The 12,312-nt window shown below is 41.8% G+C and overlaps 1 non-coding gene across 1 annotated transcript; it reads left to right on the forward strand.

Annotated features, from left to right (window-relative positions):
• Window positions 1-8,189: 8,189 nt before the first annotated feature.
• On the forward strand, window positions 8,190-8,381 carry LOC148370715 (U2 spliceosomal RNA). The gene has a single exon (XR_015849823.1). It is a non-coding gene; the product is annotated as a U2 spliceosomal RNA (small nuclear RNA).
• Window positions 8,382-12,312: the final 3,931 nt, after the last annotated feature.

Here is a 12,312-nt window from a genome sequence, read left to right on the forward strand (position 1 = left end):
ACGGTTGGCCCCCGCTTGTGCCCGATATTTGGGACCCTGGCGGGACAGCTGGACACCTCCGGACCTGGACTTTGTCCGGGGATGCCGAGTCCGCCCGGTTCTGGCTTCCTCTGGAGTGAAGCAAGCAGATGATGAGAGTTCACAAGAAGAGTCACGGATGACGGCCGCCTACGAGCTCCTGCCGCCGTGACATCAGTGGCCCCAGACCGCCGCCAAACTGGCAGGGCATGGGGGCCCGGGAGGCCCGGGTAGGGGGGGGGCGGCCTTCTGGCCCCGGACGTCACCTCACAGAAGAAGAATTTCCACTTGAAGATTGTTCTGTGGAAGCGTTTCAAGAAAACTTGTAAGCGAAAATGTAAGATGTTGTCCTAAAAGAGAAAACCTTGGCCACTGTCAACTAAAGAAGACACCCGGGTTGCGGGATACTTGACTTACGACATTTTCAGGTAACAAGGTTTATTCTGCTCTTGCTTCTTTCTGGTTAGCTTTAGCAAATAGTGAACATGATTTAATCCTTGTTGAAAAAGGACTGAAAAGACTCGAATATGGTTTATTCCTTTAAAGTGAAGAATCAAATCGAAATTTTTGTAAAACTACAAACATATACAAAAAACATTTCACATTCAGAATGTATCTATCAGTGCTCCGCCATCAGAGCCTGCGAGACTTTTTCTGCTGGCCTAAAAATATTTGAATCATGTAATGTACTTACCTAGCTCTCTGTTAATGGTGATGTTTGTGGTGATACCTTGGGGTTTGATGGTCATCACTACTTTTTTTTCCATGCTGATTTCCATCCTATTCCAGGTTGATGCTTTGACCAGATCTCTGAGATCCAGTTCGTCTCCTGCCAATATGGCAATATCATCAGCAAAACGGAGGTTGGGATGTTGTGTCCCACAATACTGACTGTACCTTTATGTTGCTCCAGTGCTTCAGCGATGATCCTCTCCAGGAAGATGTCTCACACCGACTGCAGTACGAAAACCACGCTCCAATGGTACCATTGATGAGTACTGCACTGTTGACATTGGCATACAGTTGTTCGACGGTCTGAACTAGTCTCCTGCCCATGATGTACTTCCGCACGGTGGCCCATAAAGCGGCTTGCCATACACTGCCAAATGCCTTCTTGAAATCCACAAAAACGTGGTAGAAGTTTCTCTGGTATTGTTGAAATTTCCCACATAGAATGCGCGGATTAAAAATCTGTTCTGTGGTGCTCCATCCCTCCCTGAAACCTGCCTGTTCTTCTGCTAGGATGTTTTCATCCTTTGGTTTCAGTCTGTTCCATAGGACCTTTATAATACCTTTACTTGCATGGCTAATAAGACTGAGGGTTCTGTAGTTGGAACATAGATGAAAGTTTCCTTTCTTTGGGAGCATAATTACTAGTGATTTTGTCCATGCAGATGGCAGCTGTCTTGTTTGCCAGATCTTTCTGCAAATCTTTGTCAAAATGTCTATAGTTTGCTCACCACCATTTCGTATGAGCTCTGATGGGATGTTCTCGATTCCTGGAGAATTTACGTTCTTCAGTGAATCCATTGCTCCTCTAACTCTTCTCCCCTGGGCTGGGATTTAAATATCTTGGAGCTGTCATATCATAAAAGGAGTCAGAACCAGAAACCATGGCTAGGAAAGCTCAAACAACAGCGGCACTTGCCAGACTCAAACCCGTCTAGAGGGACAAGAACATAGCAGTGAAATCAAAGATCAGACTTATGCAAGCGCTGGTTTCTTCCATCTTCCTCTACGCTTGTAAGACATGAACTCTCACAGAAAAACTGGAAAAGAAAATCTAGGCCATGGAGCGGTGCTGCTACAGGAAACTTTAGGCTTCAGCTACTTAGCCCATGTGACAAATGAAATGGTGCGCAACGCCATCAGAGGGTACATTGGACCCTATGAAGAACTGTTGTCAACTGTGCGCATATGGTAACTTCAGTGGTATGATCACATAACAGGATCATCAGGACTGACCAAAATAATTCTCTGAGGTACACTCCAAGGGGGCTAGAGAAAAAAAAGAACTAGGCCGACAACATTAAGGAATGGAGTGGTGCCAATTTTGTCATGACGTAAGAACAGGCCAAGGACTGTCAAACAGTAGAGAAAGCAGTCCAGAGTTGCGTCCTCATTGGTGCCCCGACTACCCGTGCGGTTAAGGGATCCGTAAATGTTGAACTGTGATGTAATTATGTTTTGTACTCTAATACTTAAATAATTCTAAATAGTCTGTCAGCTTCATTTTATTGGTTTCCTCTGGTTGTTCAGCTTCCAGATGTGCACTCTCATTTTTAAAAATTTAACCAATCACATTTCAGTTATTACTTGTTGCCAGGCTCAGAAATCTGCCCGGAGGCCCTTCACAATCAGATCTGGATGAACTCCCGAGGCATAATTAGTGACAAAACTGTTGGTTTAGCCAGTCAGATTTCGGGTTAGCGACATCAAAGACTTCTTGCAGGCATAAGTAAATGTCAGCTAGGGGGGCAGTAATAAAAGCCGTTACTCTACTGAATTTTAATAGGATTTATTTTTTCACTTTACTGTGAATTCGTTAATAGGTGGGGTGCGTAGTTTGAGGTGTCTTTAAAAAGTTTAAAAGTAATTATTCTCTATTGTTTGTTAACAAAGCCCAACTGTGTTCAAAGAACCTTTATATATTTTTTCACTGCACCCATCTTCTTTTATCATCAGTGTTCAGGCCCCCGAGTTCATTAGGTTGAGGAAAGGAGGCAGGTTTGGTGGGTGGTGTAGATTGAATCCTCTCGATTACTCGAGGTTTTCTTTCGTTGAAAATAGTGAAAGAAAGAAAAGAACTGTTTCAACTACAGTCCAAATGCCAACCCAAACCCCCCAAAATACAAAAAAAAAAGTTTATTCAAGCGCGTATAAGAGAGACATGTACATGGACGCCAGACAAAAGCAGTTTATCAGAGGCTGCAGTAATGCTTTTAGCCACAAGATGGCGTGAGCAAGGAAAATATTTTTCACTTACATTTCCTACCTTTAAATTTTTTATATTGAGCAACTTCAATGCCAATAACTCTGAATCTCTGAAAGACAACAAAATGTTGATTAAAAGTTTTGACTTTCCTGTGCAACAACGAATAAACTATAAAACACGAGAATAATTTATTATTTAAATCACATTATCGCTGAAATGTACTGGAAAAATAAATCTAAATATTTACAGATTTTACAACGATCTTAATAAACTTTTTTTATAATCAACAAACTTAAAGTCAACAACATAGAATCAAGGGAAAAAATAGCATGCTTATTGACCAATAACAATAGAAAAAAAGCGCCTCGAAGGGAACCGGCTTTTTCCAAGAGCCAGTTCATAAAGTCGGTTCATTCCTAAACGACACATCACTAAAGGCTATCACTGAAGGCCTAGCTGTAAAATGCACAGCCTGCCACTGGTATCTGTATACAACAATAAACAAAACATATCCTACTAAAGCATTAAAAACGTACAAATTATGTGTTAAAGCAGTCACATAAATCAAAGACTTTCAGATTTAGATTTGAACTGGCTATTTGAGCCAGTTTGTTTACAGACAACCCATCATTAATTCAGACTGGAGTAAAGTGCAAACTGCACTGAAGACAGCCGTGCACTTATTTGGAGGGGAGGTTACTTGGTAACAGCTTCAATGAAGGCTAATGTAGCGGAGTAAGAGTACAGTTTCTTCTACAGTGTCAAACCTACTGTTTCTTTCTTAAGTACTTGAAAATGTTGTGGCACAGCAGCTGAATGATTCTATATCCGAGAACAATTTTTTCAAATCTATGCAATCAGGATTCAGGCCTAACCACTCTACTGCGACAGCCCTGATTAATGTAACCAATGATCTTCTACTGGCAATGGACTCCGGCGCTTCATCACTATTGCTGCTGCTGGACCTTTGTGCTGCGTTTGACACTGTGGACCATAACATCTTACGAGAACGGTTGGAAAAATGGATTGGTCTCTCAGGAACCGTCCACTTATGGTTCAGATCCTACCTCTCAGATAGGGTGCACTGTGTTAAATATGGTGAAATTACATTTGAGCCCTTTAGTGTTACCTGTGGTTTTGCACAGGGTTCAGCACTTAGCTGCCTTCTTTTAATCATTTACATTCTTCCATGAGTTGATATTATTCGCAAGTATAATATCAGTTTTCATTGCTACACAGATGACACTCACCTATATCTTCCGATGGAGGAATCTGCCACACTAAACTGTGGGAAATTTGGAGGCCTGTCTCACTGAGATAAAAGAATGGATGTCACTCAACTTCTTGCACCTTAACTCTGAAAAGACCGAAATGCTAATAATAATAATAATAATAATAATTATTGGTCCATCTAAATGCCTTGACTTAATAAGATGGTAGGCATTGCATGGCTGACTCCCTATTGGTGTTTGAGTGTGTGTGTGTGTGAATGGGTAAGTGTGAAGCACATTGTAAAGCACTTTGTGAGGTCTTCATTGACTTGAAAAGCGCTATATAAATGCAGACCATTTACTACTTTGGTATTATCTGTAAACTATTTTGCTATATTAATGATTTTACTCTCAACAGGGGACTCAGAAGGCATCTGCAAATTAGCATAGGTTTCGAACCCTGCCATATGGCAATTTCACCTTACAATCGTCAGAGAAATGATCAATGTCATTTTCCAGGGGTTTACTGTATTTGTAAGCATAAAAGATGTATTTTAAATCAAACCTATATTTATTTGTAAAAGTACTTTTTCAGGCAATGAATTTGCACTCAATGTGAAGTATAAACACATTCAATGTACACTAAGGAAAATCAATCGCATCTTTTTTTCCCACCCAACAACTAGAAGTCCCTAATACACAGACACACGCCATGGATTAAATAAAATAAACAAATACAAATATAATTAAGGCAACTCACAATTTATTTGCAAATTCTTCCAAGTTCTCTTGCAAAAGGAAAATAGTTTTGCCGTGCAGCTCACTGCCTGGCAGCGTCTGCTGTGACTCAGCAACAAAACCCGACTCATGAAATTCTCATTTTGTGACACCGCCTACTTGGAGTCAAAGCTCAAAGTTCCGTCAGCTTTCTGTCCACTTTTCACTTGGTAATAAGTAATCACCGCAATTTGTGATCTTCCTGTTGACCCCATGTTGTTAGGCCCCCAACACTCCCTTCATTTAACCCCCAAATCCCCCCCCCCCCTTTTTTTTGGGTGAAACAAGAGACCCCAAGCTCACACACAAGGACATAAATTAAATTCCCATCCACCCGTTTTTGGTCATTCCTTATATTGGATGGGGGGTGGGGGGCCTGTTCGATCACTATAATGACGTAAATTTTGAGGCTGAGGGCAACTTCAAGGGCGCGGAGAAACACAGAGGGAAACATGAAAAAGCACTTCCAAGATTATTATTTTAATTTAATTAATTACTCTTTTAATTTTATATGATTTTTAATGATTAATAATTATTCTGAATGAATCAACAAGGTAGGAAACAGACAAACATCAGCATGAAGTATTTATTTATTCCTACCTTTCCAATTGTTTCAATTATAAATGCACAGAATGACACAAAATAAGAAAAAATGACAACTTCCACAACATTTTGCAGCAAATCACGTTAAATCTTTCAAGGTGCTGTCATCAGCTTCAGTGTCATGAACTCTACACCATGTTTATACAAAAGATAAATTATGTAGGAACAAAAACAAACTCTCTTTGAATTAAATTAAAATAAAATATCACATTTCTACTAATGACTAAATGTGCAGCCATGAAAACAGAACATATATTTTAAACTTTGTGACACATTTTTAGCAGTTTTTCATATTTCAACTCCATTTTTGCCATGGCACTGAACTGTTGCCACCCACGACGTTATTTGTTTGTCTGCCTCTTTAAGAACATCCCCGTCTGAAAATGCCTTCTTTCTCATCTCATCTCATCAGCCGTACCGCTTATCCTCATTAGGGTCGCGGGGGGGCTGGAGCCCATCCCAGCCATCTCCGGGCAGTGGGCAGGGGACACCCTGAATTGGTTTCTCTTTATCAAAAATTGTGTGTCTCTAAAAGAAACTTCGACTGCTTTGAGTTTTTTGTACCAGGTTTGTTAAAAAAAATGCTGTTTGCCCAAAGTTGCATTCAACTCGAGGGACTTTTCTCTTCGTGGTGCGCTGCTGGGCGGGTAATAACGATTGCATGAACGCTTTTGTGTCAAGTGCTGAAGTGGCGCTCCACGTTGTGCCGATTGGCCGCAGCCACAATCGCACCGCAAAAAAACAGTTTTCTTTCACATTTTTAAGAAATAATGTTTTCTCAAATTCACTACAAAAAGTATACAGTTGCTTCCTTTTACCGCCATGTTTAGGTATGTCGAAATCGATTAGGACTCCATTGCGACGCTGAAGATCTAGACTGTGATTGACATGAGCACTCACCTTTGCCCCGTATGACGTCATAGTTATCAGATTATCAAACTCTATTTTAGGTTTTTATATGTTTATACTTTATTTTTTAATTTGCATCACTTGTAAAAGCACGTGATAATGTCGCGTGCCTGCGGGCACGGGTTTGCAAACCCTGGTCTTGAGATTTGGTGAAATGCATATAAAAGCAATATACAATGAGTTATTCAATTACAGGGGAAAGCTATTAGGATTGTGCATAACACTCACTATATCAGTTATTCCTCTCACTCTCTTAATCAATCTTCCATACAGCTTACCTCTCCCCATTCTACCGATCGCCTCGACTCTTACCTCTCTCCCATCTTTCACATTCACAACTCCTCAAAATACTCTGCCCATCTCGTCCTTACTGCACTACCGCTAAAGCAAGTAAGAACCAACCTCCTCCGAATTTTTTTTTTTTTTTTTTTTTGGTTTGAACAAATTTATTGACACTAAAAACAGAAAACAATCATGACAATCTCAACAGCAATTAAGCACATTCACAATATTATATTCCAATATTACGTTTTTAACAGAATATCCAACTGTAGTTTCATAACAGACCAGACACTCATCATCTTGACTGCACGTGAACGCACCGCAAGTGAAACTAGCGTAGCCGCTAATGTGCAATGGCCACGTGAATGCCACGATTTTGGCGTCTGTGGGTTTCGAAAATAAAATAAAGCACGTGAGTCTCCAAATGAGGTACTACTCTTAAGTGATGTGTCTGACACAGGTGACACTCTCGATGATCACCAAAGAATGGACTCAGATCCCCCGGTTTTGTCTAACTAGTTTAAATTGAATCTTTTCTTCCGGCGCCGTCACGAATGGCAGCCACTCCAGCAGCTCCCGTGTTATTTTCGATTGTTCTCAGCTCAGGGATGCTGCTGGAAATGTGAATTTCCCTTCGGGGATGAACAAAGTATCTATCTATCTATCTATCTATCTATCTAAATACTTTAACAACAATTATGAACATTACATTCTCTACTATCATTGTGAGAAGTGTGAGATCAAAGGTTAAGGCTCACAGTGTTTTATCGTTCTTAAAAACTATCAGAACAGATTTGTTTTTACTACAAGAATTCTGCATCCCCTTTCTAAAAAATTATAAACAGTGGGAAGAGATTTGGCCATATCCGTCATTATGGAGTGGCTCGAATGAAAACCGTAACGATGGGGTAGCCATTTTAATAAACAACCCTCAACTCATCATAAAGGGGAGTACTGTGATGAGAGACGGACGCGCAATCTTAGCAAGACTTTCTTATATAGGGAATGATTTTAACCTCATTAACATATACGGCCATGCCGACAGACAACTCAGGTACGAACTTTTAGAGGACATCCAGTCGCATATGCTAGGCCATCAACCACTAATCGTGGGAGGAGATTTTAATTGCATCCTAAGTAGGAAGGATAGAAAGAGGACCGATGAGGAGTTTAAAGTAGATAAAACATCAACTTTATTACAAGACATGTGCCGGACATTTAAACTGGTGGACTGTTTCAAATCCATACATCCAGGAGAGGAGGGCTTCACCTGGTTCAGTAGTGACAATGCCAGAGCCTCTCGAATAGACTACATATTTACAAGGGGTTTAGCACAGAGTGATGCAAGATTAATTCCTGTTTTTTTTTCGGATCACTTGCTACTGTCCTGCTCTCATGACTCTAGAATTAGCTACTGGGTTTTGGACTGTGTCGGTAGGCTCAGTGGCTATCCGATACCGTTCTCGCCTTTTGGCTTTGATGCTAGGTCCTTAGCTTGGCCTTAGCAAGGCTTTGATGCTAGGTCCTTAGCTTGGCCTTTTTGTCGACCTTTGATTTTTGCATTCCGGAGATGGAATAAGAGCTTGCTCTGTCCACTCCACGCATCGGCCCGGTATTGCAGTACCTCCGGGAACGGTGCATTCGCAATGATCGCAGCAAGGCTTTAGGGCTAGGACCTTAGCTTGGCCTTTTGGCTGAGAGTAAGTGTCCCGGCTCCTAGGCTTTGTAGCGTATTATGAACTGACCGATAACGGATAATGATTAATGAATAACGAAGATAGATAAATAACCCTTAAAAACCCCCCTCTCTCATTTCCTTCAGGTATAACTGTTGGGAAGGGTTTGTGGAAGTTAAACTGCTCCCTGCTGGAGGATGTGGCTCTAGCCGCACAATACAGGGAGCTGTACAAAGACTGGCAGACCCTTCAAGACTCGTATGATTCACGAACACAATGGTGGGAAATGACAAAGAAACGAACACAGACCTTTTTTAAAAATGCAGGGAAAAACAAGAAACTTAGAGATGAAACGCATGTCGGGACTACAAAGAAGACTCCAACGCTATTTCATCCTAACAGAAAAGGGGATGGACTTTAATGATGAAATCAAAGAGACCAAACAAGAACTAAACGCTTTGGCGGAAATAAAGAGCAAAGGCATCATAATAAGAAGCAGAGAAAGAGAACTAGAAGAAGGGGAAAAATGTACACGCTATTTTTAAAAAAAAATTATGAGCAAAAATGAGGGGCTTTTTAAACTTCAAAACGAAAACGGGCAAATAACAAAGGAAAGTAGTGAAATAACCAGATTGGTCGAAGACTACTACAAAAAATTATTTGAAAAGAAAGAAACACATGAGAATGAAATGGGGCATGTATTAGATCATATTTCAAGATCAGTGCGTCAAGACCCCTTTTTAACATCGGACTTTACCCAAGACCAACTGAATGATTGCATAAAGACTATGAAAAAAGGCAAATCACCCGGGGAGGACGGACTCAACCTCGAATTTTACCTGACTTTTTGGGATATTTTAGCACCAGATCTGATTACTGTTTTTAACTAATTTTCCAGTCGAGACAATATGCCAGACAGTTTCAGAATAGGGATAGTTACTCTATTGCACAAAAAAGGAGACAAAATTGACTTAAAAAACTGGCGACCCGTAACGCTTTTAAACGTGGACTGTAAAATTTTCAGCAAGTTTCTAGCAACACGAATGTCTGTAGTCTTGGGAGACTTGGTTGATCCAGACCAAACCTGTGCCATCGTGGGAAGGAAGATCAGCGACAGTCTCATGCTGATCCGTGACACCATTTGTTATGCGAGAGACAGAAACATGCGACTAGCGGTCCTAAACCTAGACTTTGAAAAAGCCTTTGATCGAGTCTCGCACCAATACCTCTTCAGGGTATTGCAAAAATGTGGTTTTCCCCAAAAATACATCAAGTGGGTAGGACTGCTATACCGAGACATCTACAGCAAATTCATGATTAACGGAAATTTATCGGAAGCAATCGAGATCAAATGCGGTGTACGTCAAGGTTGCCCTATGTCTCCCCTTCTCTATGTTCTTTGCATTGAACCTTTGGCACAAATGTTAAGAAAAGATAGATTTGTCGAAGGGATCAATATCCCAGGAAGTGGGGGACAAATTACCAAGTGTGTTTTGTACATGGATGATTTTAATATTTTATGTACTGACCGCGCATCTGTTGGAAGAGCCGTTGACTTGACTGACCTGTTTGGGAGGGCGTCTGGGTCAAGGCTAAATAGAGAAAAATCACAAGTGAAGTTTTATGGAATGTGGAAAGAGACAGAAAAGGCAGGACTCCCGCTGACGGTGTTAAAGACAGACCAGAAAATCCTAGGGATAAAATTCAATGCGGATGGAGGAGGCGAGACCAACTGGGATGACGTGACAAGGAAAGTTAAGCAAAGACTTATTTTTTGGTCACTAAGAAAACTGACAATAGAGGGGAAGGTCCTAATCATCAAAGCGATCATCCTCCCAATGCTTTTGTCAATCAGTTTAGTTTTTATGCCCAAAAGAAACGTGCTGTTACAACTGAACCGAGCCATCTTTCGCTTTGTCTGGGGCTCAAAGTGGGAAAGGATAAAAAGAGATACAATGAAAAAGAAAAAGGAAAAAGGGGGGAAAGGAGTGCCTGACCTCCAGCTTTTCATGGGAAGCAAATATGTCTCTCTCCACTTCCAAAACGCTGTGGGCCCACCCAACAATCCGAAAAGTCAAGCGATGACCCGGTTTTGGATGGGCTCATATTTGCGGAAGCTAAAGCTTGTACCAAACAATCGTTTGATTCCAGTTTCATTTAACTTGCCACCAACACATCTCTTTATTCGGGATTTTTTAAAGAAGTTTGATTTGGAAAAACAAGAATGTCACACTTTACAAAACCACAGGGCCCTTATTGCTATTGTGCAAGAGCGAGCAACAGTAAGCCCTGTGCGGGGGCTTGCGTTTGGCGAACCTACAACGGTTTGGAGGAACGTGAATCATCCTGCCCTCCCAAACAGACTACGAGACTTGTCATGGATGGTGGCTCATGAGGTTCTCCCAGTCAGAGCCGTAATGCACCACCGAGGAATGTCAGCGACTTCGACGTGCCCTCGACCTGGCTGTGGCGCCCAGGAGTCGGTGAGGCACCTTTTTTGTGAGTGCAGCACTGCCGAGGTCTTGTGGACAATGGCCGACCAACTAGGAAAGTTCCCGGACTTGCCAGCAGGGGAGGTCCCTGATGCACAGTACGTGCTTTACGGGGTGAGTCGGTCGAGCAGGGCTCGGAACGACTTTGCCAGGGATTGGCTCACTCTCGACGCCATCAAGGACGCCATCTGGACCTCCAGAAACCTGCTGGTATGGAGGTGCAGGCAGATCCCCCCCCGTGGCTGTGCTCCAAATGGCTGCAGATACCATACAATCTGCGAGCGGCGGGCCTAGGACGCAGCCATAAAGAAGACTCGTCTGCACCCACCCGGAGGGGGGAACCGGAGCTACACTGTGGGAGTCCCGGCAGCAACGGCCTGGGTTGGGGAACCCAGAAGGGAGAGGACCCACACAGAAGGGAGAGGACCCACAGAGGACTGGAAGAATGCTGCTTGGGAGGGTGGGATGGCAGAGCTATGCCCTTGCACAATAGTATTGCCTTTTACACGCTGGTTAACTACTGTTAAAAGAAAATAACTCTGAAATTGTTTAATTGATGTTGAAAATGTCAGGGAAAAAATGTTAAAACGTCATATCGTCACGTCATATTGTCAGATATAAAAAAATTGTGAATATGCTTGATGGCTGTTGAGATTGTTGTGTTTGTTTTGCTGCTGTTGGTGTCGGTGGATTTGTTCAGACCGAGGACAACCGACTTTGGCCTGGACGGATCTATTGACACTCACAAAGATGTTATATAATGAAATTGTGAATATGCTTGATTGCTAATAAGATTTTCGAGAAGGGTTGTTCAAACCTCACTTTGTGTTTGCTGTTAAAATCGTCATATTGGAATATAATATTGTGAATGTGCTTAATTGCTGTTGAGATTGTCATGATTGTTTTCTGTTATTAGTGTCAATAAATTTGTTCAAACCAACGAAGTCGACGTCGCCGATGACTCTGCGGATTTCTTTCGAAAATCAGTGCAAGAAGGAGGCCGATTCGTCCTACTTTCCGAGATCGGCCATTGTTGACGCTGGCAAACATGGTGGCGCTGCTTTGTAAAGTGACCTAAGTCCAGCGAAATAACAACCTGAGAGTCAGAGGGCGATCGGGTGAGGCGATCAGCGGTCGGTGCCATAAGAGAAGCGTGGAATTTTCAAGATTAGATGACTTCGATCCTGACCACAAATTTCTATCAACTTGCTCCGACAATTGCAAATATTATACTGGAAATGAATATAATACTTTTGTTAAATCTGAAGGGAAATTCTCAATAATACACTTTAACAGTGGAAACATGTACACAAATTTTGATGACATCACTGAATGCTTACAGATTGTGATTGCACTTTCTGAAACGTGGTTCAGTGAGGAAAGGGGTGTTAATTTTGAATCAAACGACT

This window comes from Urocampus carinirostris, chromosome 2 (assembly GCF_059441175.1).
Source record: "Urocampus carinirostris isolate Australia breed hairy pipefish chromosome 2, RoL_Ucar_1.0, whole genome shotgun sequence".
NCBI classification, from domain to species: domain Eukaryota; kingdom Metazoa; phylum Chordata; class Actinopteri; order Syngnathiformes; family Syngnathidae; genus Urocampus; species Urocampus carinirostris.